Genomic DNA, 24,691 nt, shown 5'->3' with positions numbered 1-24,691 from the left:
ACTTATTCTACCTAGATCTTAGTGAAAGTTCATGTTTCATTGCTAAAGTAGAAGAAAGTTGGGTATGGCATAAAAGGTTATGTCATGTGAACTTTAATAAGCTAATCAAGAAAAGAAAAAGCAAAAGAGTGAGAGGTATTCCTAGTTTGAGGAAACATGATAAGGGCCTATGCAAAAATTGTCAAATTGGTAAGATGGGCAAGACAGGTTTCAAAAGAAAAAACTATCATTCTGAAGAAGTCTTGGAGCTAGTTCATATAGACTTATGTGGACCTATTGGAATTGAGAGCTATTGTAGAAATAAGTATTTTATTCTTTTTGTTGATGATTATTCTAGAATAATGATTGTAATGTACTTGTAAGATAAGTTTGAAGCATTTCAAAAGTTTAAGTGGTATCTAAAAAGAGTAGAGAAGGAAATTAGAAAGAAGTTGAACTATTTCAGGTCAGATAGAGGTGGTGAATTATTTTCTAATGAATTCTACATTGAAAGAGGAATCAAAAGGAAAGTATCAACCCTTGGTACACCACATCAAAATGGTATAGCTGAAAGAAGAAGTGGATCCATCATGGATTATGCAAGAACTTTGATGATAGAAAAGAATGTTGCAGTCAAATATTGGAAGGAATAAATTAGTATTGCAGTGCATACTTTGAACATAGTACAGCTAAAGAAAGACTCAAATCAAACTCCTTATGAACTATGGTATGACTACAAACCTAATGTAAGTTACTTGAAAGTATTTGGTAGCAAATTTTATGTTGAAGGAATCTAGGAAAGGTAAATTTTATGTCAAAGGTTATGAAAGCATATTCTTAGGATATTCTTGTAGAAGTTGAGCATATAAATATTTGAATTTATCCACTCATAAGATCATAGAAAGTGCACAAGTGAGAATTGATGAGTTTGTAGAAAAGAGTGAAGAAGAGAACATCAAAGAACCTAAGGATTATAGAAAATTTATCTACTATGAACCTGATACATTGTCAAATCCAATTGGAAGTCAGTAGACTTCACCTCATGAGTCCCCAAAATCTCCAAAAGCTACCAAGTTGCATCTAGTGCAACCTGAGTCACAGTCTGAAGGATCTAAGTTACAATCAGAGACTACCAAGATGTTGCTAAAGAAAACTGAGTTTGAAGGACTTGAGTCACAAACAATGGGATGAGAGCTTGATACAGAAGATCATGGTGAGGCTAGTGGAATAAGTTCCAAAATAAAAGTACCTATGTTAGCAAGATACATTAGAAGACACCATGCACCTGATCAGATCATTGGAGACAAGTCAAATGAAACAATGACAAGAAAAAAATTGAAAGGTACATGTTTTCTTATTGAATTTGAACCTAGATCGGTTTAAAATGCTTTCGATAATGAAAGATGGATTGAAGAAATGAATGAAGAGATAGAACAAATAGAAAGGAATAAGACTTTGACTCTTGTTCCTAGACCTAAGGATAAAATGTAGTTGACACAAAGTGTGTTTTCATAAGTAAGTTGAATGAAGATGGAGAAGTTTCTAGAAACAAAGAAAAGTTAATGTACAAAGGCTATTCTCAAGAAGCTAGTATTGATTATGGTGAAACTTTTTCTCATTTTGCAAGACTAGAAGGTGTTAGGACCTTACTTTCTTATGTTGCACATAAATGATTTAAAGTTTGTCAAATGGATGTGAAATCTACATTTTTGAATGGATACTCATTCAACACCTTTTGAAATATGGTATGCATACTCACCCAATGTAAAATATTTTAAGGTATCTGGAAGCAAGTGTTATATTCTCAAAGATTCTAAGAATGCTAAATTAGATTAAAAAAAACTAAAGAAGGTATATTCATTGGCTATTCCCTTAAGAAATAAAGCTTATAAGTGTTTAAATACTAACACTAACAAAGTTGTGGAAAGTGCAAATGTGAAATTTGATGAATATACAAAAGGAATATGAGGATAAACCTATGAAAGAACCAAAAGAATACAAATCATTTGTATACTTTTATGAAGGTATGCCTATGTATGAAGATGTTGTAAATCAAGTTGCAAATCAACAAGTTATAGTGACTGTTGAGACACATACTATGAATGTTGAGTTGCATTAAGGAACTAAGCTACATTCAGGTGTTGAGTTACAGAATGAAGTTGAGGCACATTTTGATTCTAAGATTAGTGTACATTAAAGAGATATTGAACTATCTGACAGAGATGTACATATTGATTCATAAGTTGAGAAACCAAGTGAGAAAAATAGAGTAGAACCAAGATTGTCTAAGTATGTCAAGAGACATCACCTTGCTGCATAGATCACTAGAGATAAAGATGCTTGACCAATGACAAGTAATAGGTTGAGAAATAATACATGTATACAAGAACTTAAAATAGTGAAAGATGCCCTAGAAGATGTGGACTAGAGTAAAGCCATGGAATAAGAGAATAAAAAAAATGAAAAAAATAAGACATGGACTCTAGTTCCTAGACTAGAAGATAAAAATGTGATTGGCACCAAGTGGGTATACAAAAACAAGTTAGATGAATATGGTGAAGTCACAAGGAACAAGGAAAGATTAGTTTGTAAAGGATATGCACAAGAAGAATGGATAGACTATGGAGAAACATTCACTCATGTTGCAAGATTAGAAGGAGTAAAAACTCTACATACAAAGATTTCAAAGTTTATCAAATGGATGTTAAGTCTGCATTTCTAAATAGTATATTGGAGGAAAAGGTTTATATAGAACAGTCAGAAGGATTTGTTGATGCTAACAGCAAAAATATGGTATGTAGACTACACAAAGCTTTATATAGTTTGAAGAAAGCACCAAGAGCATGGTATGAAAGGCTTCATAATTATCTTGTAAAGATTGGATTTGAGAGGATTGATGATAACAAAAATTTGTACTTGAAAATAGAGAAAGGAAAAGGTGTTTTATTATCTGAATTTTTTTTTGATGATATCATATTTGGAGGTCAAGATACATTATGTAAGACTTTTGCAAATGAAATGAAGAAAGAATTTGAGATGTTTATGTTTAGAGAGATCAAGTTCTTTATGGGTTTACAAGTACATTAGATGAAATGTGGTGTATACATCACTCAGTCAAAGTATGTAAAGGTGATACTGAAAACTTTTGGATTGGAGGATTCTAAGCTACTAAGCACACCTCTGGTGATAGGACATAAATTTTCAAAGAATGACGATTCAGCCAAGGTGAATCAAACATTATACAAGTCTATGATTGGCAAATTATAATGTATAGTACACAATAGACCTCATATTGCATTATCTATTAGGATAGTCACAAGATTCTCCATCAATCCCAGGGAGAATCATTTGATGATTGTTAAAGGAATAATGATATATCTGAAAGGAACGGAAGACTATGGTCTATACTGTAAGAAAAATGAAAAATTTGAATTGAGAGCCTACAACAATGTTGATTGGGCTAGAAATATTGTTAATAGAAAGAGCACTAGTGGAGGAGCAATTTTCTTAAGAAAAAGGTTGGTTACATGGACTAGCAAGAAAAAAAACTACATCTCTCAATCTACTATTGAAGCTAAATATGTTGTTGCTACAATAAATTGTACAAACATTGTATGGATCAAACAACTAATCAAAGGTATGAAGGAGGGAATCACTGAACCTATGATACTTTATTGTGATAATACAAGTTCTATAAATATATCAAAGAATCTTGTGATGCATACAAAGACTAAGCACATTGCAATCATGTATCATTACTTGAGAGAGTTAGTTCAAGATAAAAAGGTAAAGATGGAATATGTTAACACAAAAGAGAAAATAGTTGATATCTTCACAAAAGCATTACCTAAGGATGCTCATGAGTATCTAACAGGTAAACTAGAGGTGATACCCCTATCAAAGGCTATCTAAGAAGCATGAGGAGTTCCTTTCATCAAACAAGTTGATTGGCATTTGTTACACATTGATATAGTGGATCTTACTTTAAGAGTCAGAGTTACAAATCAGTCGCAAGCTAGGTGACAAAGGGAGAAACTGAAAATGTTCATATCTACATATTAAGATAACAAGTCTTTGGCATTGTTGTCAAAGAGGGAGAAGTCTTGTTGAGGGAGAGATCCTATCTACTGAGGGAGATATGAGATATTGTTGTTCAAGTGGGAGATGAAAGTAAACACTAAAGAAACATGGAATACCTAGTAAGAGGGAGTTAATGTCAAAGGAGATATAAGAAGTGATCAAGAGTGAGTCATAAGAATGAGTTGATTGATTGTCTATTGATCATAACATAATTTTCCAACCTATTCAAAAGATGAAAAGTTGTTGATAGAGAGAGATTTCAATACAAGGAATTAGTTTCTTTTTGGTATTTTGTTGGTTGTATTGATTAAGTTTGGTTTGCCATCAATGTCAAAGAGGGAGATTGTTGAAAACGGATTGATACAAGTATGAAAATATGTTTCAACCATTTTTTTGTCACTAATATCAAACCTACTACTTGTTGGTAAGACAATTGCTTAGATGATTTGAGTATTATTATCATTTTTTAAATTGATGAAGAGGATTTGATCAAATGAGGTAATAATAGCACCTAGAGGAAAGGTTGAGTTATGACATTGAAAAGGAGTACAAGGATCAGTTAAGATAGTGATATTATAGTGCATTTATAATCTACTTAAGGTTGCCAAGGATGGATACACTGATTAAGTTCAAAAGAACAAGTTAAATGAAGTATGTCTACCAAGCTTAACAATCTATATAGTAGGTGTCAAGCAGAGTTAGTGCAAGCTGAGAAAAAAATTAGTTGGAGCCAAGCAATATCAATTTCAATGTAAGCCGAGTGATACAGTGTAAGCTAAGTAATTTTTAGTTGATGTCAAGCACTAGTAAACTTTAGTTCGTGCCAAATATTTTGATAGTGGATGCCAAGCAACACAGTGTGTGTCGAGCATTAGAAGCAAGTTAATGCTAAGTGTCAACATTATGAGAAAGATCATGAATTTGATGAATTTGAGCCAACAAGTTTGATTTCTTGGATTGTGTGAATTGTGTGGAAGATAAGCTTGATGAGCTTGTGTCACAGAATTCAAGATGAGTCATTTTAAGGTAAATTCAAAGAAGATTAAAGGAAAAGTTTCTAGAAGGGAATAAAATAAAATGATGGGTAGATTCATTCAATCCTACCTAATCTAACCTAACCTTAAAATGGATGGAGGATGAATGACAAAATATCTTAATTCTCTATTTATAGAGATAGCTAGTTAGAAGCAAAGGTTGTCATGTGCAAGAACCTAAAGAAGACAAGGAGTCTAGTATATTGCTTCATTCAGTGACCTAAGAGAAGAGACTGCATTGGAAAACAAAGTAAGAAGGCTTAAGAGTATGGATTCTTGAAGGGTGAACAAGCTATTAGAGCTGAAGTGTGTGAAAGCCAAGCAAAATGGAGGGTTGAAACAACGATCTATAATCTGCAAGTGTGTTGTAAGTTGTTATCAGATCAAGCCTTATTGTTACTTTATAATCATTGTACCAGTCTAGAGTAAATCCTTTGGATTAAGGTTTGCCTAACAATCATTTGTAAATCCTTTAACCAATTTTTGAAAAGATCTTTTCATTTGTGCCCTAGGGAGCCATTTTGTCAAAACAAACCAGTTTTTGCAAATTGAATTATTGAGCTTTAATATGATCTCTAAAATCAAAACACAAAGAACCAACCCTATTTAGAATTCAAAGACCTGTAGATTTTTCTGAAAAAAATTGCTAATTTGCACCCAAAAATGATTTTTAATGAAAAATCAAGAAAAAATTATAAAAAATAGAAACTACCTCAAAAAAATCTAAAAATTTCATTGTAGCTTCTTTGATATGTTGCGAACTTGCAAAAAAAAATTAGACCAAAATACCAAGTCGTTTGGGAGATATGATCAAATCTCAAAGATCTAGGGTTTTTTGTCTCCAAACAAATCTGCATAAGGGCGTTAGCTCCAAAAATATCTAAAATGAGCAAGTAAAGGTGGGTTGCCCAACTCTTGGCACCAAAGAATGAACGCCTAAAATGTGAGAACACTTCTATGAATCATTATATCCAAGATTGCTCAAGAATAAGGTCTTGAATGGCAGGTCATAGCTCTCTATTCATGGAGTGCAAGGCTTTGTAATAGAGGCCCTCAGTTTGACCTAGTTTGTGCCCATGCAAGTACACCATAAAATGAGAGATTCAAAAATCAAAATATGCATGCAAATGAAGATGCAAGGTAATCTAAATAATAAAAATGCAAAGCAATTAAAGAAAGGAAATCTAATCTATGAAAGGAAATTAAATGCAATATTAATCTATGAAACAAACATGGATCTTAGCTAATATGAAAATGCAAGGATGGATCATGATGATAGAAGCCATGGATGCATGAGAGAAGAAGACAAGAAGATAGAATCTCTCCACAAAAAGCTTTAATTCTCAAACTCCTCCAAAAATTACTCTCCAAACCTACAGCATAACAATAGCATAATCGTCGATGTCAAAAAAGAGGAGAGGGCTCTCCCTTATAAAAAGGAATGGACGATTAAGATTAAGAGGCAATAAGATTTAATCAAGGGTGGAGAAAGAATGATTTGTGTGAAACAAAATTCCACCAATGAGAAAAGGGGAGGAAAATTAAATGGAATCCCACTTAGAAATATGTGCATTTAAGTGTAGAGGAAAAAAATAATAATTTATTTTATTTCCTTTTTCAAGTGGGATTATATCAAATTAAAAGGGAGCAAGTTCTTTTAATTAAATAGCAAATATTTAATTAAATTAAAAGAGGGGTTTTTCTCTTAATTAATTAAATTTAGATTAATTATTTAATTAAAGAGAGGTTTTCTTTTAATTAAATAAGACTTAGGATAAAATGATCAAACCTTACAAAATGTTGAAATAATTGAATTAATTACAATTTGATCAAAGAAATTGATTTGAATTAAATTAATAAAATATTGTAAACTATTGATTCAAGAAAATTGATAAATTGGATAATGGGGGTCCATAGCCTATTTGACCATTTTAGGGTGCATATAGTATTTACCGAGTTCATCAGTGGCAGTGCAAATCAAGCTTCATAGTATTAACCGAGTTGCATAGTGTCAACCATGTTCTCTAGTGTCTACCGAATTCACAATACCAATAAGTGAATCTAGTGTTGACCAAGCCAAGGAGTGTCAACCAAGTGATTTAGTTTATACTAAGCTCACAGTGTTAGTGTTGACCGAGCCATGCAGTGTCAACCAAGTTATTTAGTTTATATGTCAAGTTTTGCAGTGTTCACCGAGTCATAAGTGTTGACCAAGTTCAGACTACTTGGAAGTGATTAGTATGAACTAAACTTCTATGGCTACTGAGAGCATGACAATGCTGAGTGTTGACAATGGTTACCGAGTATCAAAACCTCACCGAGTTTGTCTTCAAAACCTGAGTGTCAGCAATTGAGTTGACTTTATGTATTTTGGTGAAACTTTTATTATAGCTGACTTTGTCCAATTGTATTTTGGATTGGTATATATATGTAATATATTTTATCATATCCAAGCATGATGAGAAGTGTGAATTAAAAAGGCTACAAGCAGTATAAGGGAAAACAAAGATTTATCTATCACAACAAGGTGATCATTTATATTTCAAAGAAATTTCAACCAGCAAATCAAAGTTGCAGATTAGAGATTAGCCACTGGTTCATCCTAACAGGTGTATCAATTAAATCCTTTAACAAGGTAGACTTAATAGACTTTTGTAATCTCTTTACCAAGTGCATACTTCATTGTATGTTTTGTAAATCCTTTCACAAGGTGGACCTAGCAGTAGGGTATTTTTTAGTGGTGAATATTTGTAATTTTATGAATTTTAGAAAAAAAAATTGTTATTAATTTGGCTAATAATTTAAGAGTTAATGCAACCTAAACCACCACATTTTTATTAAATTTAGTTCTAAAATATTCAAAATCGCTCAAAATTTCATTTTATTAAAAAAATTAAACTCAAAGATTTGCCACAATATTTGATATATGTTAGATTTAATTCACCTAAATATTATATAGTATTGAAGAAATTAAAATTAATTTACCAATAATTATCATAATTATTAGGTACTTTAGGGATATATTACCAATATTTAGTTTTCACTATTGATTAAAATATAATGTAATTATCCTCATAATTTCCATGACATAAAACATGTTCAATTTTGATAATATTCCATGATGGTTAGTGAACTTCCTATTATTATTGATATTCGCCAATAGTTTCTATTGAAAAATTATGATTCCAAAATAATTGCCAATGTAAATAATTTTTTTTTTAAAATGAGAGATTCACCAATAAAAATAATATGGTTTTTTAAAATAATGAAAGATTCACCAATAATTATATGTTTTTCTAGAGGGTGGTTTCTTAAAGTTTACCCTACCTAGCAATCCTTATTGTTCCTAACAAGGAAGATCATCAGAAGTGATCAGTTGTAAGTCTTAACATGCCAACTTTATGCTGCAGTACTCAAGCTTGTGGGTATCATCCCCACCCTAGTTTTGCTTTCTATCTGGAATGTTTCTAGGTCACCATATCTTGTGTCAAAATGTTATGAATTTTTTTATGCTTTCATTCTTTCGTGTATGTGATTAGATCAAAATATTATATGAAGGATTAATTGATGAAATAAGTTGAAGTTTTATTGGTTCTTGATTCACCCCCCTCCCCCCCAGTAACCTTGCCTACCTCATATTTACAACAACAAGTTGCAGTATCTAAACCACTATACATGCTTATATCTGCAATTTTTTAATTTTTTTTAAATCTTGAAGGGGTGTGTATATACATACACATACAAGGCCTTGGTACCCTTTTTTATAGAACATGAAAGGGTGCAAGAAGCATCAGGCCCTTTCATCCTAACTAACTAAAACTAACTGCAACTTGTTACGAATTAGTTACAATCAAAAAGAGAAAATAAAAGAGAATCATAACTCTTGCATCATGTTGAGAATTTCCTCTAAGTACTTGACAACTTCTTTGTCTGGTACTCCTACTAGCAAGCCCAAGGCTTCCCCTATTTCTTCCTCCATCAAAATTTTATGGTAGTTACTTTGATATCAGGCATAAATTGTTCATAAATCCCATGCAGCTACAATACATGTTGTTAATAGTGTCAAATTGATCATCTTGGGTTGGTGTCAATCTCAGTTGCATGATTGGTTGTGGCACTTCATTTTCATAAAGTGATTGTACTAGCAACCCCATAGCTTTTGACCTGAAAAAAAAAAAAAAAAAAAAAAAAAAAACCCACCACATGTCCTTATAACCATGAGCAAGGCAAGGTGCATTTAATTATCATATTTTCCTCAAATCTTTAGCATGATCCATCCTAGATCCAATGTTATATTGAATGAAACTGGACAAATAGGAAAAAACCCTTGACATAACCTTTTATGTCGATCAATTAATGAAATTAATGATTCTTTGTGAGTTTTAGAACTACAGATTATCAGAGAACTAGCAACATCGAAATCGCAAAATCACTCATCAAGGATGTATCTTTTCCCAAAATCACAAAATCAAAAAACAATTGCAAGCTTAGTCCCAAAATCACAAAATGGGAACATGACTGTGAGCTTAGTCCAAAATCACGAAATTAGAAGCTTACAGTTTCTTATATTCCATAGTCACGAAATCAAAATCTTAAGGCTATGCTTCAAAATTGTGAAATTTGGTAAAAACACTAAAATTATGAGGTTCCATCTATTAGCATGAATGTTGATGATACTGCATTGGGGGAGTATCCTAAGCATTGGAGGGTACTAATATGTTGCATTCATGAATGTATTTGTCATTGATGTCAACATAGCAGTAAGTCTATGAAGACTGACAGAGTAGTAAATAAAGATCTTAGTTGTCTGGACAATGTCTATGAAGACTGACAGAGTAGTAAACAAAGATCTTAGTTGTCTGGACAATGTTTTGATTGCCTGGTGATGCGCATTTTTTTGGCTTCTAAATTAACAACTTTTTAATAACCCAGTGATAAGAACATATACACCTAGGGGTAGCTAATTCCCATGTTCAATGTACCTATTTAGACACTAGGACCAACTATAAGGCTATTTACTCTCCTTCTTCTTCAAGCTCTACAAGACCTAAGTGAGTGGACCTCAAATTCTTTATATGGTACTAGTGTCAAAGCATATAACTAAATCTATATAACAAATAAAAACCCTTGAATCTTCTTTGTTTATGCAAAAAATCATGGATTTGAAATAGCTAATGACATAACCCATGAACTTGATAAACTAAGTGAGGGGAACTCTTTTTAGCTATTCAACATGAAAGGGAAAAGATATTTGATTAATGATGTTGAATATCAGCATAACCCAAGTATGCAATAGCAAGAGCATTTAATCTCCAAACTGATCAGTCCCTTATCTATTGGGCATAAACTAAGTCAAAATATACACATGGATACCCAAAATATATTCATATACTCAGATATCTTATCTATCTATTCATCTTGCTAATAGACATCTATCTTCAAAATGAAATTCATTCTAATTAGATCCTCCTATGATCCCTATGATTATGTTAATGCATATCAAGAAAATTAATCAACTCCTTGACCCAATAGCAAGATATACAATGACATACAACTTCAAAACCAAGTTGTAACTAGACAATATGCACCTTGCACATATATTAATATAAAACTACAAATCCATAAAAAGGAGACAAACTTAAGAATGAAACTTGAAATCAATACAACAAGTATATGCAAAAATCAAAGAAAACACAATGGACTAATGTATAACTAATGCTTAGAAGAAACTACACTATTGTTCATAACAGAGGAATATGCTAAGAATGATGGAATCACAGTCATGGAAGAAATTTCAACCACACTAGAACCAATGAAGTAGTCACACAACAATGAAAAATGTCCAAAAACTAGAACCCTTACAATGAGAGAAAAATAGGTATATATAGACAAGAAGAGACTCTTGGATTAGATCTAATTATGCCAAATGTCTAGCTGAAACTCTTCCTTCTGCTACTGTAGAACTGATCTCCTCTCTCTTCAACCATGAATCAAATCTCATCAATGTTGTTTTTAGAATGTCTGAAATATCTTCCTTAAAATAATTTGAAAACCCCCTTTTGAAGGAATATCAGATATGAATCAAAAAGTACAGGATCTTTCAATCTAATCTTATATGCCTTGATTGCCCTCAACCATGAATCTTCAACTACCTCTGCCAAGAAAATTTTATCACTTGCAGTTGCCCTTTAAAACATTCAATTCTTCCTTGCTGGTTGTCAGTAGATTTGATCTCATTCAAATATAATCCTATTCCATCTAAAAACATCAAATCCTCATTAATACTAAGAATGCCCTAAAATTAGCAAACTACTGATAACTTCTACCATTGAAGACTTGTGCAAAATTTGACTGCATAAATGAAAAATTCAGCTTCTCTCAATTCTTGTGGTATATTATAGTCCACATTTCTAATAAAAATAGTGCCCCTAGTGCTTGTCTAAAAATCTGAGGCCTATCCCATGAATAGGACATTAAATTGAAAAATTAAAAATACTATATAGTCTAAACTACATAATATCATTAAATTTGCTTCAAATTTTCAATTTCAACCTCAGATGTGAACTTTTAATATTATCTTTATACCTAACCTTATCCCTCCAATCCTCAAGCACCACTTGTCAATTTTTTTTTGGTCAACTCATCCAGGCAGGACCCACACAATGTTATACAACACTTGAATAACATTTGAATTTTTTAAATCTTCCCCTCCTGATGCTATGAACTCATGATGTTACGATTAATCATAGCATCTCAATCTTAAATTCTCAAACATATGATCTCACAATATCATGTTTGGCATAGCATCTTAAGGTAATTTCTTTGATCTCCCAACCACACAAAAAATCATAGCTTCATGAGCTTCAAATTATCCCTTTACAATCTCACAAAATTTCGTAGGCTTCTAGCACTTCAATTTTCACCTCTCGATCCTACGCCATGGCCATAACTGTTGGTGTAAACAATTATTCACTATTTACACTTACTTTAGTTTACTTAGGTTAATGCGTTATTTTATTATTATGAATTATTTTATTATTTCTTAGGTGAGACACTTAGGAGTTTGTGTACTCTTATGAGTTGTCATGTTGACAGCACTGGAGTAAGCAACTCTAATTTAGCACATAGTGTCTACAACATAAATTTGTGTGATATACCTTTGTAGGCTTATCCTCTCATCATCACGCTTACTCCTATGCTTAATGGAGGATAACCCACACTTGGTGGGCATGTGCTTGGTTGTATGACTTATCATGTTGTTCATTCTTATGCATTCTAGAAGCATTCTAGAGGCCTTTATATATAGGCATTCCTAGTGTACTTTTACATTGAATTGAATACTATATTGTTATTCTTATCATAATTTTTTTGGTCTACTGTTGTGCTTGTGCTTGAGTTCCTTGATCTTGGGTGAATTTTTCCCTAAGAAAAATTCTTACATAGTATCAGAGATTGGGGAGATTCTCTTCACATAGCCATTCAAGACCATTCTTGCTTCAACACCTTGGCCCAGATCTAGAGTATCATAATCATTGGGAGTGTCTAGAGCCAAAGCAGACCTCGCCATTGCATCTAGAATATCAATTTGGTGAAATTTGACTATAAATTCACCTACCCTAGGCCATAGTCAAATTTGAGGCAAATTTTTTTTGCAAACCAGCACTCAAAAGCCTGATTTGCAAACCCAATATGATTGTTCTTTAGATCTAAAATTTATTCATTTAGATCGGTATTTATTTTTCTTTGCATTTTCATCGGAATATTTTTGCAAATTTTCATATTTATTCCCCTGCCAGTTGGCCTTGTAGAGAAATTTTTTTGCAAGAATTGGGCAATGAAACCCTGACTCCCATAGGGAATATTCACTCTAAGCATCAAAATATTCTTAATTTATTTGGCAGTTCAAATTCGGTGGCTTACTCTATAATTCACGGTAGACACTACAAATTTGATGAATTTTCCTTCAACATGGTGGCCTCACACTGGTGGCCTCACTTTTGTTGAAACCATGCTGGGTGGTCCCTTTTAAAAAATGAAAACTTCTTTTTCCCACCAATGTGGGATTATTATCCCAACTTCTAGCTCCCATGAAGATGACTCTCGACCCATTGCTTTTTTTCAGACACCCAGTGTGAAGTCTTTGGTCGCAACAAGACTCCCAGGCAACCCTCCTTTCTAGCTTTGACTGCTAAGAAGAGTCTATGTTGATTTAAAATTTCTGCCTATGACACACGGTGTCACCACCTTGTGACAACTATAAACTGCACTGGCCATAGCCACTTCTTCCCTTCCACATCCATGTGGATATGATGCGAACCACTACCTTAGCTGAAGGCCCATGTCAGCACATAGACCTTGCCACATAGGAGCCCAATCATGCCACGTAGCCCAATGACCAAGCTCCACATCACTTGACGTGTGTCAGTACATGTTAGCACCACCTCACCTAACCATACATTCCGTACAGTATGGCTCTGCCATGTCGCCAAGACGGCTCTTTTTCGCTGACATCAGCTAGGCACGAGCCTGAATTTGACAACCATCTAACTATCATTCCCATGCACATTAGAACTACTATGATGACCATTTGACCATCAAATTTAACCTGGCTATTTGTTGCTCGACCCCTCTCCAGATTCAATTTTGATTTGATAGTCTGACTTTGGGAGGCCATAACTCAGTCACACAGACTCCAAATCAAGTGCAATTTTTTTTATTTTGTATAGAATTTCTTGAACTTTTCAGTGGTCTATTTTTTTCTAGTTTAGGTGCATAGATTTATCATAAATTACATCTTTTAGTGACTATACCTATCCAATCCTACGTTTTGCAACTTGAAACACTCCATACGGGCTCACTTGGACTTGAAAATAGGTTTTTTTTTTTTTGAAGTGTTTAATTGTTTGTCTACTTTCTAGATCTACAATCATATTATAGGGTTGTGTGGACAAAATTATCACTTTTAGACTTAGGGCCTTTTCTGTATTGTATTGCTTCAATTACTTTTCAAAATTGTTATACATCTAAGCTACAATGCTTAGTGTTAGATTTGAGACTTAAAAGGCAGTTGTAACCAGCAAAATTAGAAGTTTGCCTTGTACATTTTGACAAGTGGCCTCTTGTACATGCACTATAGAACCGAATCATACATTAGGGGGGTTGATTATTTTTTTGGAATTTTGGAGGGTACATTGATTAGTACATCATGGATAAGGAAGATTTAATTACCTTGACACCACAAAACTATCAACAATGGAGTCAATTGGTTATCCCTTATCTTAGTCAGCATAATGCATTGCCATATGCAAAAGGACTATCATACAATGAGGACACTAGTTCCATCTTTTTGTGTACATTTTTTCTATTTATGGATATGGAGGTTATGGATTCACTTGAGGACATGAAGTCAACTGATCCATATGATATTTAGATCTGTCTTTGGGAGATGTATGGAGATCCACTCATTCCTCCATTCCCAAAAGATCTTTTACCTCCAATTGCAGTTGTATCCTCTCCAGATGAGATCACACCTCTTGATGCTCCTATTGCTACTACTGATCTAGTTCTAGCCACATATGCTTTTGATTGAATGCAATAGGATTTACTGTGTCTTCCTACTTCAGCTTCATGGGACAACTTCTAGATATTGCAGGTCTATTCATGGAGTCTCACATTGAAGATGTGGGAGACATCATCAATGATATTTGTCTTCTCTTTATTGAGGTGAATACTTCATCCATTACCATAATGATAGGTTCATGTACTTCAGCACAAAAGGGTACACCTTGTCTTCCAACTCCAGCATCAATGGATGACTTCTTGACAGATATTTCAGGTTTGTTTGTGGAGTCACACATAGTAGATTTGGGAGACATTTTTGATGATCTACATCTTCTATTTGATGAAGTAGAATCTTCTTCAGTTGTTATGAGGGTTCACTCTAACCCTCTTGTCCATTCTCTACATGATTAGTCTTCACAAATTGATGTGATTGTGGATCCTTATGCACAAGAGTTGCAAGAGGTCTCTTTATCATTTAAGGAGACACTTTTTTCTTTGGGACATGTTCTACATACATCCTTGCTAAATCTGCATGTCTTCTCAGTAGTATTAAAAGGAGCCACCATTAGTATCAACACAAGGATAGTTGATTAGGTTTCAGAGACACTTTTCATCATTGAGATTATTTCTACACATAGGGAAAGCATCTCACCTATACCTCTACCATTGTTTCTTCCAAAGGGGAGGAACTTTGTTCAATAGTCATGGATCAGCTTCTTCCTTGGAGCAGCTATCATTGATCGGTACTTTACATTTGGGGGGGTGGTGGAGGGGACTATCTTGTCTCTCTCCTTCTTCTCTCTTATGGCAGGGACTTTTTCCTCTTATGGGGTTTTGTTCTTCTCATACTTCTCTTTTGTATAGACTTGATGTATGTCATAATGGGGGCATCTTGATTACTCCATCCATCCATGCATCTTGTCTTTTCATCTCTCTTTTTGGGGGAGGGTTTTTCCCATGAGGTTTTCTCTCTTTCTCCACTTTATGAGAGATTACATTTCATTATGTACATGGGTACCTAACATGGCCTAGTAGCTGGGACCCATTATGCATTTCATCCTAGTTTTTGTGAGCTTAAGAGAATTCCCCTAAGTTGCACTTAAGGGGGGATGTTGGTGTAAATAATTATTCATTATTTACACTTACTTAAGTTTACTTAGGTTAATGCATTATTTTATTATTATGCATTATTTTATTATTTCTTAGGTAGTCACTTAGGAGTTTGTGTACTCTTATGAGTTGTCATGTTGACAACACTGGAGTAAGAAACTCTAATTCAGCACATGGTATCTACAACACTAGAGTTTTCATAATTAACTAAGTTGTCATGTAGACAACACAGTTATTCGCACTCTTATTTTAGCACATGGTGTCTACAACATAAATTTGCATGCTACACCTTTGTAGGCTTATCCTCTCATCATCGCACTTACTCTTGTGCTTAATGGAGGATAACCCACACCTAGTGGACATGTACCTAGTTGTATGACTTATCATGTTGCTAATTCTTATGCATTCTAGAAGCATTCCAGAGGCCTTTATATACAGGCACTCGTAGTGTACTTTTACATTGAATTGAATACTATATTGTTATTTTGATTATACTTTTTTGGTCTACTTTTGTGCTTGTGCTTGAGTTCCTTGATCTCGGGTGAATTTTTCCCTAAGGAAAATTCTTACAATAACATCTTACCTCTCCTCATTCTACCTTACGACCACATGATGGCCTCGTGACATCATAAGTCCTTCATTTTCCACTTCAACCATATAATTTGTCATGAGATCGTACCTCTATCTTTTTCATGTCCCAATCTTACGAAATGCCTTCACATACCACTTCACACTCAACTTTAATTTTTTGTCAAAATTTTGTTGACAACATTTCCCACTTGGCCATGGTGGGCCCCATCCACACAAACTTTGCCTTATCTCCAAGGCATTGCCTTTGAGAAACTTAATGGTTGTGTCTTCGTTATTAAAAGGCATTTGAAAACCTCACATCTGTTGCATGTGGGACAAAAGGTCTCACATCTTTTTTGTATCTTCTCATGCATCCCTTCGTGAGGGGTTTACATGCCATGATGTGATTGGAATGAGGAATGAGAAATGTGAGAAGGAAATTCTCCATCATATCATGTCATGAGGAAAGATTGCAAAGAATACTCTCCATCTACTCTTGTTGCTCCATCCAATTCACTCTCTTTCTCATGGTGCAATACCATATTATAGTCATCGAACTCCTACTAGCTCCTATACATCAGTGATTAATATAACACTAAGGCCTTCACCATTAAATGATCATGTCCCTACATCTTGCAGTTGTAGTTTCATCCACACCAAGTGTACTTTAGGCTCAGGGGACCTCCTCTATGTTTCTATGGATTGCTTTGTTATGCCTATTTTTCTCCTCTTTTGTCATGCCTATTCACCTCTTTTCTATGATGATCCCAAGTATCTACCACTACTGTTAATTTGGGCATCATTGTATGATCCAAAATGTTATGAAGTGCTGAAGCTGATAGTAACTTATCTCATTTTTCCCAACTCATGCAAGTTGTAAGACTAATGCTAGAGCTTCCTTAGTCTTCTTTGTAAACTTTTCCTAATTCAATTTCTCTTTAGCCACTACTCCTTTGTTCTTGTCTCTTGGATGCTTCACCTCTACTTGTATGGGGGGCTGAAGTGGGGATACAATTGTTGATGAAGTTAAGAGTGACGGTAGAAGTGGAACCCATTGAGAAGATGGTGGTAACAGATGGATGGAAGGGGATCTCATTTCCTCTATTTCTGTCATACCCTATTTCCTTCTAATCTGAGCCACATGCCTTTCATGTAATCATGCAACATGTGTAATACTCACAACACCAGCTCAATATAACACTGCTTTAAATCTCCCTCCCTCATCCTTAAATCCTTCTCTTCATTTTAATTGAAAACATGTTCAATAACTGGAGGAATGATGACATTCTCAATGTGGAAAGAGGACTTCAGCAGGGGCATAGTCGTGCAATATCCCCTAGAGAATGATAGTCCAAATCATTGATTCTTGTAATGAGATGGGAGATTGTTGGAGGCATAAAGGAAAACTTACCTATTCTACAATCATCCACCTTTGAGATGGTCTTATCAGGATAGACCTTCTTAGTCTCATCCTCCTCCTAATTCAAAATTCTTCCATCTATAGTTGTAGGATCAGTGCCTCCCAAGGCATTTGATGCAATATTTTCCAAATCATCCCCATTAGTCGCACATCAAAAATAATCAAAAGGTTCAGTACACCTCTAGATAGGTGATAACTAGAATAATTTACTTGACCTTTGGATTTTTAGGGAAGATAAGAAACCAAGTAAAAAGAAGTTTTTACTTTAGTAATAATATGGATAAAAATGTTATGTGCTTGCCCTACTTCAATGCTTCTCCCCATTTTCTTTGCTCATACCTCATTCCACACACTCATTAGATATTGATTAATGATAATATGCATAAAATTAATGCAAACTTGGTGATCATAGTCATGTTAACCTTTTGAGACATTTCATCTTCCATAGCATATTGTTGATCTGATGGAATCAATCATGCCCCAAAGTGGGTCAAGCTAAAAATTTAAAAAAAATTTAACACTTGATTTCTAAAAATTGATCCAATGAATACCCAACATGAATCAAAATCAAATTTGACCACTGATTAACCATTAAAAACTTAGTTCACCTTGTTCCTGCAAACTATGCTTTTTGTGCCAAGGGGTCCTCCGACTGGCCTTGAAAACTAATAGAAATAGGATCTGGGCTCTGAAAACTGTCATGTTGATTCTTTGTCTCGCATCCTTGGACCCTGTCAAATCTTGTATCATGATGACATTTGGCTCAAAAGGCATTGACCATCAAAGTTTCATTCCTAAAACTACCTACAAACAACATATCAGAAAACATAAAATGTGTTTAGTTTTGGCTTCAAAAATAGGTCATACAGATACTTGAAGGCACAAAAACTAGGGCATTATTTTACTATCATGAGGGGAATATAATTCTATGATTTGGGCCCATGACAAATAACATGGCATATTTGGAAAACATGCAAAGTGAGGTACTCAGAATTGCAGGACTGGGGACATCAGCAAAATTGTGGTTTTACAAACAGAATAGACCTAGGAAAGTGTGCAGATAGATTTGTCAAGGCTTGAAAACTAGCACACTTGAAGTATTTTTAGAGTAGAACACAATGGTACAATCCATTTGATATCATCTATCATAGATTCAGAGTTATGACATGCCAAATAGGGGTACTGATCAATTTGCACTTTAGGACACCAGTAAAACTCTACAAATTGCATTTGGAATCACGTTTGAAAATTGATCAAATAGATTCACCATAAGCACAAATCTAGAACATAGCAAGTGTTTGACCTCTAGAATGTAATTCAAAAGGAATTTTCTTACTTTGGTCAACTGGATCAACGTTACAACTAGTCAAATAGAGCCTCCTAGAATTCTGAGAAATATGCATCAGCGTGACAATAGTAAACAACCAACTTTAAAGGATTCAAAACCTAGTCAAAACATATTGAAATGACTTGAAAATTGAAAACATAGGTTCTTTGATATGCATACTAAATAATCCCAAAGTGGAAAGTCATGAAATATAATCAAGTGCAAGATATTCAAATGTAAACTAGGCTTCCTATTGTTGTTTGACACTTCAGCACAATGCAGATCTAGACAATGCTCAAAATGAAACCTCACAAAATGACTCAAAATGGCAATTTTTCATTGCAAGATACATGAATATATCAAATGCAAAGTGTTAGAAACATAAAACACCTCTTAGGCCTCAAAAATGGTAGTCGGGTACACATGCACAAAAAGTGCTTATGGGGGCTCAAATAGTCTCAAATGTTTAGAATGGTACTCAAAATGGGAATCCAATTTTGAGTCCAATCAATACATTGACATGTTCGATACAACATTGTGATGTGAATTTTCAATGCGCAGTACCTGAGTCAAAAATCTTAAGATAATGGGTGTTGCACACATTGGATAATATTGTTATATTGTATTATTTTATTTTATTATGTAATGTTGCACCTAGATGGATGTGCAACATGTGAAGATTCCCATGGGATATACTTGATGAGTTGTATTGTAACATTGTGATAATATTTGATTTAATTATTTAATATTGGGGAAAAGAATTAAATTTCCAATATTAAATGTGGGTTAGTGGGTTAGGTAGTGCATGGTTTGTGTAATACCACTTAGTGGTTTTGTGGGACTTGCTACTATATAAGCAGCCACAAGGGTAGTTGTTGCAGTGAGAAGGCAAAAACACAAGAGTCGAATGAGACAAGGCTTGATAGGTTAGCCAAGGGAGCATTTGTGAAGGTTGGAAGCATGGCATGGGATGTGTGGATTCATGCTTATTCAGTGGTGGCTATGGCATTTAAGGCTTCTATGGTTGTATTGCAATGGTGTTTTTTGTTGAATAATACATGGTGTTGGATGCTTTTAGAGGCTAGGTTCTTCCCTCAATAAGGATTTCTCAGGGTATATCTTGTGTCACAATTTTTGTGGGTATGTTGTCTATTCTCTTGCAAGTGGATTTCAATTGCATTTTTGTTTTAGATCTATTATGGGTTATGTGGAAATGGTTATATTCTTTGTTGCAAGTTTCCTTGCAAAAAGGGTACAGAAGATATGCCTAATTTATAGAGAGCACTACAGAGATAGAGTACTTAAGAACTAGTTTTTGATGTTTGTACTACATCATCTGATAGAGATATAATCTAGATATGCATAGTCAATTAGTGACATATGACAGTATGATGATGACATCAATGAATGTACAAACCCTAGTATCATACGTGTGACAAGTTGCATAGACTATGAGTCGACAATGCTATTATAATTATGAATTAATCAATTATCTTATTATAATTAATTGGGAAAGCCTCAAGGAATTATTTTAAAGATACAGTACAAAGGAAATATGTTTTCTTTGTTTGTAAGATAGATACATGTGTTGTGATCATTGTACTAAGTGCAAAGTGTGAAAAGAAGAAAAGTGTTTGGTGAATAGGAGTAAGCAATCCAAGGGATTATTGGATGTAAGATTTGTGATCTGGTTAAAAGATCAGAAAGAGTAGAAATCTAGTTGATAGGACAAAGAAAAAGGAAGGAGCAGTATTATTTCTACACTCTTAATATTAGTGTATATAGGGTTATGAATAGTCAACTTGTGGCTATCTTAATCCTTAATTAAGTCATGTTATCATTATTATATTATTATTTAGGTAAGTAGGTCAGCCTAGGTGTTATGTAGGGTTATGTCTATTCAACCTAAGCATAATTAGGTATATATAGGAGGTTGTGAGTCTTATTTCAATATCATATTGTAAAGTGTGTTCTCATTGGAGATATTTGGAGATTGCCCCCTCGAAGTGGCCTATTACTCTCAGTTATTATCAATTATTTATATAATATTTCATATTATTTCATCTATGGTGCAAGTTATTTCAGTACAAGTGGTATCAGAGCATAATCTCGGCACCATAGAGGCAAGATTTTTTCTCAACATTGGGGCTATTTTGGGAAGAGCATAACTTTCAGATTTTAGCAAATTTTTCAAATATTTCTAAAGGGTTTTTGAAGACTATATTAAAGAAGCTATAGTCCAAAATTCAGAGGAATTGGAGCAAATTTAAGAAAATTATTATTGAATTACTATTTCTACACAATTTACTGAGATCTTCATATCTCTCACATCCTATTGAATTGGAGTATAACTTGTATTGGGTTTTTGAATACATAGTAGAGGAGCCTAAATTTCAAAGCTTGGAGAATTTTTTCAAAAAAAAACAAGATATTGCAAAATTAGGAACATTCTCTCTCAAGGCAGCAAATTTACTAATTTTTTTGGGATTTTTTTCAAGTAAGGGTATCTTGGCCCTAGTAAGTTACACTAAAAAGATAAATAAATCAAATAATTTACATTTCATTTTTTGATTTATTTCAAAAATATTGGTTTTCATCATGACGGGGCCTTCAACAAAAGGGCAAAAGAATGCTACCACACCAGGGAAATCCTCTGATCAATATTGGGAAGCAATAGAGGATAGTAATCCCAATGAGGAACTTAGTAAGTTCAAGGAAGAGGTTAAGAGGAATATGTGTGATCTACGAGGAGATCTATCAAATATATTGTATGCTAAAAGAAATGACCTATAGGGAGCATGAATCAACAAGAAAACATTAGTTCAAACTAAAATATGCATCAAGTACTCACCAAATGAAATAACAAACTAACTAATGCTTGCTTGACTTTTGCAACTCAAAGCAGCCAATCAAGCCAAATCCTCAAGCAACCTCTACAGCTCAACAAAGGCACCCATGAGAGGCCTTGTTGGTGTGTTAAGATTGGAGGAATGTTTGGTGTGCTCTCTCAAACACAATAATATATTGAATCTCTTGATGATGGATATGCAAGTTTGAGGAATGCAACTATGAACCTATGTTATATGAAATGAAGAACACCTCAAACAATGGCTATGGAAGAAGCCATGTTTGAAGGCATTCAAGGATGGAGATTTGAAATGCAACAAAAGAAACTAAATTAATATGCAAGCTACACTAACATGCAAGTGAAATGGAGATGCAAATGCATAAGCAAACTAGACTAATAATGCAAATACAATCTAAAAAACTAGCTACCAAGAGTTAGTATGCAACCTAGAAATCACTATGAAAGCTCTACTATGAAGACTCAAAACTCAAACTAGCATGATAGCAATGCAACTATGGGAGATGAAAATGCTTGAGACAAGGGGCCTATTTATAGGTTTGAGAGGGACCCTGGGTGAGGTGGCATCTATGTGGCATCACATAGTTCCACAAGGAGACACATAAGCAAGCCATGCAAGTGGTCAACATTTCAAAGTTTGTTCACACATGTGTGAGCAAACTTGGAGAGAAAAGTGGGGGACGAAGCTTGCAAGAGGGAGTTGTCTCACACATGTGTGAGCACACACTTCGGCTTAAGAAGGGCTTAGCAAGGTGATTAAGGTAATTAAGTGGGATTAAATGAGGAATAGGTTTAGAAGGATGAAAATGATGGGTGTAGGCTAGGTTTAAGGTTAGGCTTAAGATTAAATTAAATAGGATTTAATTTAATCATAGGTTTAGAGAAATTAATGAGATAGAGAGATTTAAATAAATAGAATTTATTTTAAAAGGGGGATTTATGTAGGGATCATGTATTAAATAAATTTAACACTAAGGTTGGAAGTATTTAAATTAAACTTAAATACCTTAGGAAAGTGAACCTATTTAATTAAATAGGTAGAAGAACATGACAAATATAATTAATTAATAAATAAATAATTATAATGTCAAGGGAAATATTAAATAAATTAATATAGTTTTTTGGGACGATTTTAAGCATCTACATATACAAAGCATGTTAAGCACCTATATGAATAAAACAAGGAAGGAGCTCTCAAGTAGTCAAGGTGAAACCTTCAAGTTGACTAATAATGACACAAATTTTAATAATCCTATGAGATCTGGGAATTTTTTTCCAAAGATGGATATGCACAAATTTGATGGCAAGCTTAGGTATCATTCATTTGGTATATATAGTGAGAATGTTTTTCCTTATGTCTAGAACTAGATCAATTCATTTGGTATCATTGGCTTTGTACTCATAGGAGGAAAAACATTCTCACTATATCATGGTCAATTTTTACAAAAGAACTCCAAGCACAATATAGCAATAGTGTTACAGAAAACTTCTTTAGCCAACTTGCTAAGCTTCAAAAAATAGGATCATTTGAGGATTATATTCAAAAATTAAAAAATCTATCCTTAAGAAAGGATAAAATTATAGAGGAGAACTTGAATAATTTATTCTTGGGTGGTCTCAAGAATCACATTCAATATGAGGTACACATGTTTTGTCCCAGCTTAGTAAATAAGTATTTTATATTGGCACATAGGGTAGAGGAGAAGTTCATGATTCCTAGAAAGGAAGGGGCTAATGTAACAAGAGAAAAAGGATATTCAACACCTTCTCTTCCTCAACCTACTAGGTTGACTCTACAACAAATTGAGGAGAGAAGAGAAAAAGGGTTGTGTTTCAATTGTGATGATAAATATAGTCGAGGACATAAATGTGGTGAAAAGAAATTGTTCTATATTGATGGTCCAAGTGAGGAAGAAGAGGATGAGCCCATATCAGAGGAGGATAGGGAGTCAGATGAGGAATCACATGATTCTCAACCAATCATTTATTGTCATGCACTTTCAATTTTTAGTGCTTCACAAACCCTCAAGGTAGTGGGTTTCTTAAAGAAGTAGAAAGTAACAATGTTGATCGAATCAGGTGGTACTCATAATTTCATCAACAAAAAGTTGGAAACTCTTCTAAATTGTTTTATATATCCAACCCTAGAGTTTTAGATTTTGACTGCAGATGGGGGCATAGTTAGTTGTTCAGGGAAGTGTCATAGCATCAACTTATCCATGGGAGAACATCAACTTGATACCCCAATGTATGTGATATCCATTGGTGTGGTGGATATTGTTTTGGGAGTACAATGGCTTACTACATTAGGAACAATTGAGATGAACTTCCAAGAACTATTCATGTGATTTCAATCAAAAGGAAAGGTAGTGAAGCTAACAGGATTGAAGGCAAAATTCCCACATATGGTAAGCTCTCATCAAATGCAATTTTTTCTTAACAAATGTGCAAATGGATTTGTGGCCTAGCTATGTTCATTAGAACTCTCTCAATCTAATGCTCTTACTCATCCAGATTTACAAGTAATAATTGATTGTCACTTCAGTGATTCTTGGAGATATGCCTAAAGGACTTCCTCCTAAGAGGGATAATGACCATTCCATACAACTAGTTCTAGGGAGCCAACCACAAAACATCAGGCCTTATAAGTACCCACACATACAAAAAAGTGAGATAGAAAAAATTGTTAAGGAAATGCTAGAGGCTAGAATTATTAGGCATAGCCAAAGTGCTTACTCCTCACC

The sequence above is a fragment of the Cupressus sempervirens genome, chromosome 3 (genome assembly GCF_028749045.1).
Source record: "Cupressus sempervirens isolate cs-2001-9-10 chromosome 3, ASM2874904v1, whole genome shotgun sequence".
Classification (NCBI taxonomy): domain Eukaryota; kingdom Viridiplantae; phylum Streptophyta; class Pinopsida; order Cupressales; family Cupressaceae; genus Cupressus; species Cupressus sempervirens.
This window is presented reverse-complemented; position numbering follows the sequence as displayed.